This window comes from Rhinoderma darwinii, unplaced genomic scaffold (assembly GCF_050947455.1).
Source record: "Rhinoderma darwinii isolate aRhiDar2 unplaced genomic scaffold, aRhiDar2.hap1 Scaffold_138, whole genome shotgun sequence".
NCBI lineage: Eukaryota > Metazoa > Chordata > Amphibia > Anura > Rhinodermatidae > Rhinoderma > Rhinoderma darwinii.
In genome coordinates this window covers 2,175,001-2,184,401 of record NW_027461966.1, presented here as the reverse complement: position 1 = coordinate 2,184,401, position 9,401 = coordinate 2,175,001, and the positions used below count along the sequence as shown (strand labels likewise).

General features: G+C 41.8%; 1 long non-coding RNA gene across 1 annotated transcript; it reads left to right on the top strand.

The window, feature by feature from the left end:
• The first annotated feature begins 798 nt into the window (after nt 1–798).
• LOC142699157 (uncharacterized) lies at nt 799–7,673 on the top strand. The gene is made up of 4 exons (XR_012866045.1): nt 799–938; nt 2,308–3,299; nt 6,500–6,636; nt 7,279–7,673. It is a non-coding gene; the product is annotated as an uncharacterized LOC142699157 (long non-coding RNA).
• The last annotated feature ends 1,728 nt before the right edge of the window (nt 7,674–9,401 follow it).

Sequence of the window (9,401 nt, the reverse complement as noted above, 5' to 3'; positions counted from 1 at the left end):
TAAATGTTTAATTTAAAAAAAAAAAACATGTTTTTCTGGCAACACATTCCCTTTAAGGACCATGAAGTGTTTGAGCTTCTACATGGACCTAACAAGCGATCTGCTGGAGTCCCTTATCTACACATATTCAGGGCGGAGGTGCCTTGCTGGGGGCTCCACTACATAAATATCCTGCAGACTGTCCTGAAACAAAATGTACTTCTCAGTCGTATGTATATATGTATGGAGCATGTCCTCACTGTATATACTGTACTCCCTCCTTACTGTCCTCATATATATTGTATATAATGTACTGTTCAGTTATATGTATATATGGGACGTGTCCTCACTGTATATACTGTACTCCCTCTTTACTGTCCTCATATATACTTTATATAATGTACTGTTCAGTTATATGTATATATGGGACGTGTCCTCACTGTATATACTGTACTCCCTCTTTACTGTCCTCATATATACTGTATATAATGTACTGTTCAGTTATATGTATATATGAGACGTGTCCTCACTGTATATACTGTACTCCCTCTTTACTGTCCTCATATATACTGTATATAATGTACTGTTCACTTATATGTATATATGGGACGTGTCCTCACTGTATATACTGTACTCCCTCTTTACTGTCCTCATATATACTGTATATAAAGTACTGTTCAGCTATATGTATATATGGGACAGGGTCCGCTCTCTAATCAGGATTTTTAAGGTGCTATGGATAAAACATTATCCCCTACTATACCTTTTCCTGTAATATTATAATAAATATTGGATTTCTCTCTTTCTAAACAGACTCCGCTCCCACTAGACAACATGCAGGGCTCCCATGTTACGTCATCGCCATAGAAACTGTTCGGTTTCCAACCATCGTAGAACGGACAACTAACCGGCAACTGAAAGCTCCTCCCAATGTATTAATGTCACTTCTGTATGGACAGGTAAGATTTGTCTATCCCCTTCAATGGGTTTTCCCATGAAGGACATTTATGACATCTCCACAGGATATGTCATAAATGTCAGATAGATGGGAGTCCCACCTCTGTGACCGGCGCCTATCTCCAGAACGAGGCCCCCTAAACAGTGGCGGATTAAGTAGGCCATAGGCCCTGGGCTGTTACCCAAACATGGGGCCCCCCTACTCCTCCGCCGCCCTGCCACTACCTTTTTGTGCAAGCATTAACAGATGGATGTTACGATTCCCCTTGTCAAAGGGCTGCGTCCCTACATACTGACAGTATCACACTGTGCAGGGACACATCCTCCTGACAAGGGGAATGGTAACACGCAATTGTCTATCAGTCCTGGACTGCACAAAGATATTTTGTGAAAGACAAGGATTTCCTATAAAAAACATGTCAGGAGAGGAGACAGATTCTCTATAAATCTAGTGACTCACAGAAGGTAAAGTAAAGCACCACACACACAGCCCCCGTAGAAAGCGCCACACACAGCCCCTGTCGATAGCGCCACACACACAGCCCCTGTAGATAGCATCACACACACAGCGCCTGTAGATAGCTTCACACACATCCCCCCTCCCCTTGTATATAGTGCCACACAGCCCCCTCTCCCCTTGTATATAGTGCCACATATCCCCCCTCCCCTTGTATGTAGTGCTACACAGCAATCACCCCCCTGTATATTGCCACATATATTGCCTCCAAAAAAAACATTGTACTTACCTTGCCCCGTTCCCGCGACGGACGGTGCGCTGCACTGTCTCCAGGCAGAACGCATGCTCATATCAGCGTGATGCAGTTAAGTCATCACGGCGGCCTGCCCAGGAAGTCTTCCCAGCACCTTATAGGCTGCAGTCCTAACTTGGCCTGAAGCCTATATCATTAATTCATATCTGCGTCCTGAGGATGCAGATACAAGTGAATGTGGCTGTCGCTAGCATCGGGGCCCCCTCCAGTTCTAGGCACCAATGGGCTTGAGGGTGCCCGTGCAGCCCAGCCAATAAATGTTATGGGCTTGGCAGCCATGGGCCCCCTGGGAGCCTTGGTCGGCTGCCCGAGCCTTCCTAACGATGATCCGCCGCTGCCCCAAAACCCAGTTATAGCTTTTTGTGCTCATGCTGCTTCCTGGTCACTTCTTGATGACATGGTCGGAAGTTACAGAAACAGCGGTGAGTGCCTCGAATTTCTATCTTCTATACATATATATATATATATATATTGATGTGCTCAGGACTTCACCCTAGGATCCCCCCTTACTAGTAATAAAGGCCGTGCACCTGCATTTGGGATTTCAGATCCTCGCTGTCTTTTTGGATTATTTATCAGTTTGTTTTCTGTGTTTTTACAGATAGTGCCAGAAACCCAACTATGGATTTTAGAACCAGAGAACAGTCATGGCTGGTTAAAGATGACTCCACAGCCACAGGTGTTGGCAGTCAGAGAAATATTAGGGAGCCACAGAACTCCTTCAAAAGCCTTGTAAATAAAAGAATGAAAGTTTGGTGGAACCGAGCATTCCTACCAAATTATCTCCAACGGAACCTTATACCGAGGGGGTTACGCATACAAGTTTTCCCATCATTTCCAACTGAAGATGTGAATTTTCCATCTAAATCGGAGGAGAACTGCAGTGCGTGTTCATTTAAAGTGATGGAGCTTCTTATTGGACTCAATAACACATCATTAGAAAACAGGGATAACGAGCTGGAAAAGATCCAGCAAAAATTAAAAGCAGAGATGTCCAAAGAGGACTTAGAAACATTTAAAACACAATTGGATCAACAATGCCTCGTGTGGGAAAAAGAAATGGAGAGCAGAAAAACAAAGAAATTGATATGTGATAATAATGATTTTCAACAGAAGAAAATATATTGATGGAATGGGAGACAAAATGGTAATCACTGAGTCTTTCCTCTTCTATGTGATCTTTGTCATCACAGAGCGGTCACCATGATATGACATTATGTAGTAGCGTGAGGTCTACACGTGACTTACCAAGATACAAAAGAAAACGGAACTAAAATCAGTCGTCCAACAGTAGGAGAAAAATGAATAAGGGATTGGAACAAAATCCAAGACATCACAAGAAGGTCATTAACATTTCTATGCATCAATTATCTATAGGTGACATCACACTGTTGGACAAAGTCTTGACCTTTTCTCCCGCCTCCTGTTTTGATCTTTTCTCAGCAGTAAAAGATCTGCAATTTTTTGCACAATCTTTGATCTTTAAGAAATGGTATTTTAAAGAGGAAGGCGATTTATTTGTCACAGTTGAGGATCGAGAAACATTGTGAATATTTGAGAAACTCTTTCACCAAGAAGGGGGAATATCAGAAGGTAAGATTCATATCTGTATTAGAACCAAATCTACAAAATCCCCCCGTTGTCTATTTGCCCCGCAGTAGATCTTCTTGTCAAATTAGTCCCTGAAGATTAGCAAAACATTCCAAGGAAAATTAAGAATGACAATCTGTCGAGTTCAGAGAGAGAGAGAGAGAGAGAGAGAGAGAGCTTGGAGAGGATTAAATCATGGCATGATGTGGTAGTAAAACCTGCCGATAAAGGCAGAAATGTGGTATTTTGGCCACGCCAGATGTATATTTATGAAGCAAATCGCCAATTGAAAAAACTCCACTTTTTAAATAATGATATCACGGAGGCGGAGGTTGCTTTAGCAATCTCTAAGCTACACAATAATAAAACGCCGGGTCCTGACGGCCTACCGGCTGAATACTGCTAACTTTTGCCAGATATTGTACCGACATTGACGAGGACCTTACAAGCCATATTTAGTGGGGAGATTGACCTGCCTAACTTTCATGCGTTCAGGACCATATTGCTTCCCAAACCTGACAGGGATCCAACCCTCCTTTCCTCATATCGTCCGATTTCCCTTTTAAACCAAGACTATAAGCTTCTAACAAAGATTTTGGCCGACTGCCTCCAAACCATGTTTGGACTGATCATTGCCCCAACCCAACTGGGTTTCTTAAGGAATAGACATTCCACTAAACGTATCCGTCAGGTTGTAGCAGCCACGGTGTCTGCACTAGACCCCTCCTCCCCAGTGACCATGCTGCTGGGACTTGACGCGGAAAAGGCGTTTGACTCTTTATCATGGCCATTTCTCACAGCGGTGTTGCAGTCCCGGGCCTGCGGGGACTGCTTTCTAACATTCCTTTCACGCTCACAGGCCTGCTCTACCACATCCCTTACCATCAATGGGCTTAACTCACCTCCTATCTCAATTTTCAGGGGTACGCGTCAGGGATGCCCTCTCTCACCGTTACTGTTTCATTTATCCCTAGATCCACTTCTCCGTCATCTGCAGTCCCTAGCATGTTTTCAAGGCATACAAATTGGAGATTCTCAAATTAAACTATCGGCATTTGCAGATTATATTTTGTTCTTCATATCTAACCCTGCCTCTACTTTACAACCAATCCTCCAGGATATCCCAATTTATGGTGCCCTGTCAGGTTTCAAGATCAATCTACAAAAATCAGAAGCCCTAATTCTTAAGGGTCCCTCCAGGCCACTCTGGTCTTCGAAGCATGCATTTAAATGGAACTCTGATTAGATTCCCTATTTCGGGGTACGCATCACGAGACAACGATCAAATTTATATCAACGAAACCTTAATCCCATTATTGCATATTTGGAATCCCAACTCATGGCTTGGAGGCACTTTACTCTATCATTTTTAGGTAGGGCTAATCTATTAAAAATGGTTGTCTTCCCTAAATTGTTATACTTACTACAATCCTTGCCTATATACTTGAGACCAGTTGATGTTAGGCAAAAGAGACCAAGAGTGAGCCTATGCATATGGCAGCAACATCATGAAAATGGAGGGATTAATTTTCCACAGATTCACTTATACAATATGGCAGCTCAACTACGAGTGATTGGAGATTGGATAACTGGTAGCTCCTGTTTTTCTGATTCTACATTCGACCAACAATTTTCAAAACCCATTTCCTTAACATGCCTCTTACACACTCCCTACTCGGCTCTATCACCTGATGAACGGGCTAACCCCCTAGTCATGTCCTCCTGGAAACATGGACCAAGGTCAGACAACACTTAGGTTTAAACCCTAGATTTTTCCTACTTCTTCCTTGGGTCCATAACTTTGACTTCCAAAATGCCAATCCCCATGTGGTTTTTCGTGGATGGGTTGGGGGGGAGGGGTTGACATGTATTAATCAGATAACTAACATGCTCACTCGTCGTCCATACTCATTTAATGAACTACGTATACAATATGATTTTTTGGGCCAACACCCATTTTATTACATGCAGGCCTGTAGCTATGCTCACAAGGTCATTAGACACTTACAAGACCAAGACTGGGATGACTTCTTCTGTCACTTAACTCCATTTCATCAATGCCGAAAAAGACTAATCACTACCTATTATAACGTTTTAAGACAGCCATTGGACTACACTAAATCGAGATCAGGCGTATCTTACTGGGTTGACCACTTAGATCAAGCAACTCATTACGATGTCCTATCATCTGTAACTATGGCTGCCAAATACCTCCCATCAGCCATGTCCTGGGAGATGTCTTTTACAATAGCCCATAGGGCTGACGTGTCCCCTTATAGGGGCTTTCTCATGGGTAACTCCTCTGACCATTCGTGTTTAAAGTGTGGAGCACCGCAATTACATTGTCTCTGGTTATACCCAACTATTGTTGACTTTTGGCGAAAGATACAATATTTTGTGTCGAACACCCTGTCCATACCATGCCCCTCAACCCAAAAGTGGGGTCTCTTTGGGATACTGCCACCTTCCATGCTCTTTATCCCGAAACATCACAAACAACTGTTATACTATGTCTCTGCGGCTGCTAGGAAGGCCATTCTCCAGGTTTGGATAAATAATACACCCCCCACACATCGTATTTCCCTAGAAAATATATCTTATCTTTTCTGAATGGATTGGGTGGAAACCTCCCATCGAAAAGAGCACAAAACTGAAGCCTTTTTTAAGTTGTGGGAGAACTTTATACCTCTCTTACCACTTCATATAAAACAAAAACTGATTGCATGCTTTGGCTCCACAACTTGGTATCTGGAGCATCAGCTGTCTGGCGTGACACCAATCATGATCTGATTCCTTAAATATCTGTATTGAATCGCGGTAACGATGGGGATACACGTGTCCATCCTCTTCCCCCTCCCCCTCTATACTTCCCTTCCCCCTTCTTTATGGTTTATTTAGTGTGTTTCATTTCCTATGAATATTGACACTTTTTCAATTTGTCTTTGGGCTAAAATCTCTAATTCTGTCCTCGCTCCAACTAGGATCATTTGAAGTAATTTATACAAATTGTAGATTATATAATATGCAAAATAATGATATAAGTGTTCAGAGATGCTATTGCCATGGGAAATATTGTTGAATTGTTGTTCGCTTGTTTGTTATGTTTGGAAAAATAAAAAATACATCAATTAAAAAAAAAACTAAATAAAAAAAAACTCCACTTGTTGTAGAAGGTTAACATACAATTCTTTATTATCCTTTAGAGCAAAGATGATCCACATTCTACAAGATGGTATGGATGCCGGAGTCCTCTCCAAGTCCCTAATGGAGGCACTGATTGTGACTGAGCCAACGATACAGACGCCTTTTCTACTACCCAAAATTCATAAGGACTTTCCAGGTAGGCCAATTATATTGTGTACCGGGGGGTTAACTCAGAAGGTGTGCGGATGGGTCGACCACCATTTAAAACCATTAGTGGAATGTCTACCTTCGTATCTGTGCGACTCTGCAGATTTGTTGTTGAAAATTGAAGAGATTCATTTAGATGACAGACATATTTTGGTAACTTGTGACATTGAGTCACTATATATCGGCATCCAGCATTCGGATGGGTTGCATGCAGTGGCCACCTTTTTGCATATGAGCAATATAGGAAAGACTTTTCAGAGTTGTTGCTCACCCTATCGGACATTGTTCTCAAACACAATTTTTTCACGTTCAATGGGTCCTTCTACCTGCAACTCCAGGGCACGGCAATGGGGGCAGCCTGTGCACCCTCATACGCCAACCTGTTCCTGGGGCTGTGGGAGAGGGACCTATTCCTGCCAGATCATGAGATATCAATGAACCAGCTCCTTTTCTGGGCCCGTTCATTGATGACATCTTCATGACCTGGCAGGGGACTTCGGATGAATTAATGGAATTCATCAGTGTATTTAACTATAATACACGTAACATTAAATTAACATGCAAGTGGAATCACGTTGAGATAGATTTTTTGGACATACTAACTAAAAGGAACCATAATGGTTGTCTCCAGACAGATTTGCATCGTAAAGAGACATCAACAAACTCATTTCTTCACGCCACGTCTTCACATCCCCGCCACACCATCGAAGCTATACCAACTGGACGATTACTGCGTGTTAAGAAAATTTGTTCAACTCATAAAGATTTGAAATTCCGCACGACTGAGTTAAGAAAGAGACTTGCTCAACAGGGCTGCAGCTGCCGCAATGTTAATAAAGCCCATTGACGACCACGTGCACAGCTCCCCCTCGTGCACAGCTATTACAAACTGTAACTAAAAATAAGGAATTTCTCCTAAGGTAAGATTTACGAACACGTATCATTTGGTCAGAAATGAGGGACACCTCAAACACATTTTGGCCGATGCTCCTCAATGATCCAATTCTACAGAAAGTACTACCAAATTATCTTGCTGTTGCACCATGTAGAGCGCGTTCTTTACGTGACGCAATAGTTCACAGTTACCGAACAGTGGAAAAACCGGGTAAATGTTTTGGAAAGATTGGTCCTAAGTGGGGTTGTAACCCTTGCGGCGACTGTATTAGTTGCCCTAATATTGAACGCTCTCAAGGTTTTGTTGACTCAAGTGGGTTGAAAAATGTTAAGATCACATGGCCAATTACATGTGGCACTACAGGTGTGATCTATCATGCAACTTACCCTTGCCCTAAAATGTATATTGGCATGAGAACCCGAGAATTGCGCTTTCGCGTAAGAGAACATGTTAGAGACATTGAAAATGCCAAAACAGTAGAGTATATGGAACAGCTGAAAACGATTCCACAACATTTTCACCTACATCATGCGTGTAACTCTAGACTTGTGAGAGTGAAGGGAATAGATCACATCAATACTGATATGCGAGGACGAGATGTAAAAAGAGGCTTTTGCAATCAGAATGCAAGTGGATATGGAGGCTTAAGACAACACAACCGAGGGGTCTCAATGAGAACATTGGTGTTGCTGCATTTCTCTGACTGCTACCAAAGATTTTAGTCGGGTATTTTTGATTTTATGTTCTTATTTTGATTTTAATCTACATTTCTTTATTTATGTATACAGATTAGATATATGGTTTACGCTGCCTGTGTTGACTATGTCAACTGTGCAATTTTCGGGTTGTCATGATCTTCACCCTCAACAATGATTTCCTACTTCTGATGATCTTCACAGACAATAGAAAAGCGGGCTCTGTCTGCAGATCACTGCATATTATATTCTGCACCTTAGAGGCTTGTTGTATTAGATATATCGACATGTAACTAAAATCTGCTTTGTGCATGGCACTTGTAGTCCATTTTATTTTTTGATGCATAATACACACGTTGTTTTTTTTCTTCTTTTTTCATCGCACACGCCTATTCACACTATTTTATTTTTCGTTTTTTATTTCTTTTATTTTGTCACCATACATTTATTACCTTTTCACTCTTTTACTTACACATGTTCTATATAAACAACACTTTATTGTGTTTAATATCATTTCTTACCTGTCACTTACCTACTATGTTCAGGTTGTGTGCACTGGATTATTCCTTTTGGCACGTATATATTGGTCTTTTTTCACACATTATAATTGATAATAATGTTCCACACTTGATTACTCCCTACACGTTGACACTCTTCATCACACATCACTTTGTGTCCATATATTTATATGTATTTGTATGATACATGTGCAATATATCTGTATAACTATCTTGTCTCTCTGTATTTTGGGTTTAGACTTGCAGACATGAAGTGTATCGCTATTGGACTGCCCGTACAGGGTTAATATCCTTCTGATTGCTTTTCTTGCCTTCAATCACTGGTTGCATTCTGATTGGTTGTGATTGACCGGCCTCCGATTCGTCACCCATGACACGCTGGGTTGCTGACACACGTGACCACGTCAGGTGACGCGCTGATGTGTTTCCGCCCCAGTGTCTCGTTGTTGCCGTTTCTGGAGTCCGGCCATGTACTCGAACACATATTGCCACCAATAGTAAACAGTGAGTGCACTGATTTGATTTATGGGCATATATATATATATCACCTGGATATCTTTAAGTACCATTGGCTAGCGTTCATTTAAATACTGTGTGTGAACTATCAGCGCCACCCCCTGATGAAGGCATTTAGCGCTGAAACGTG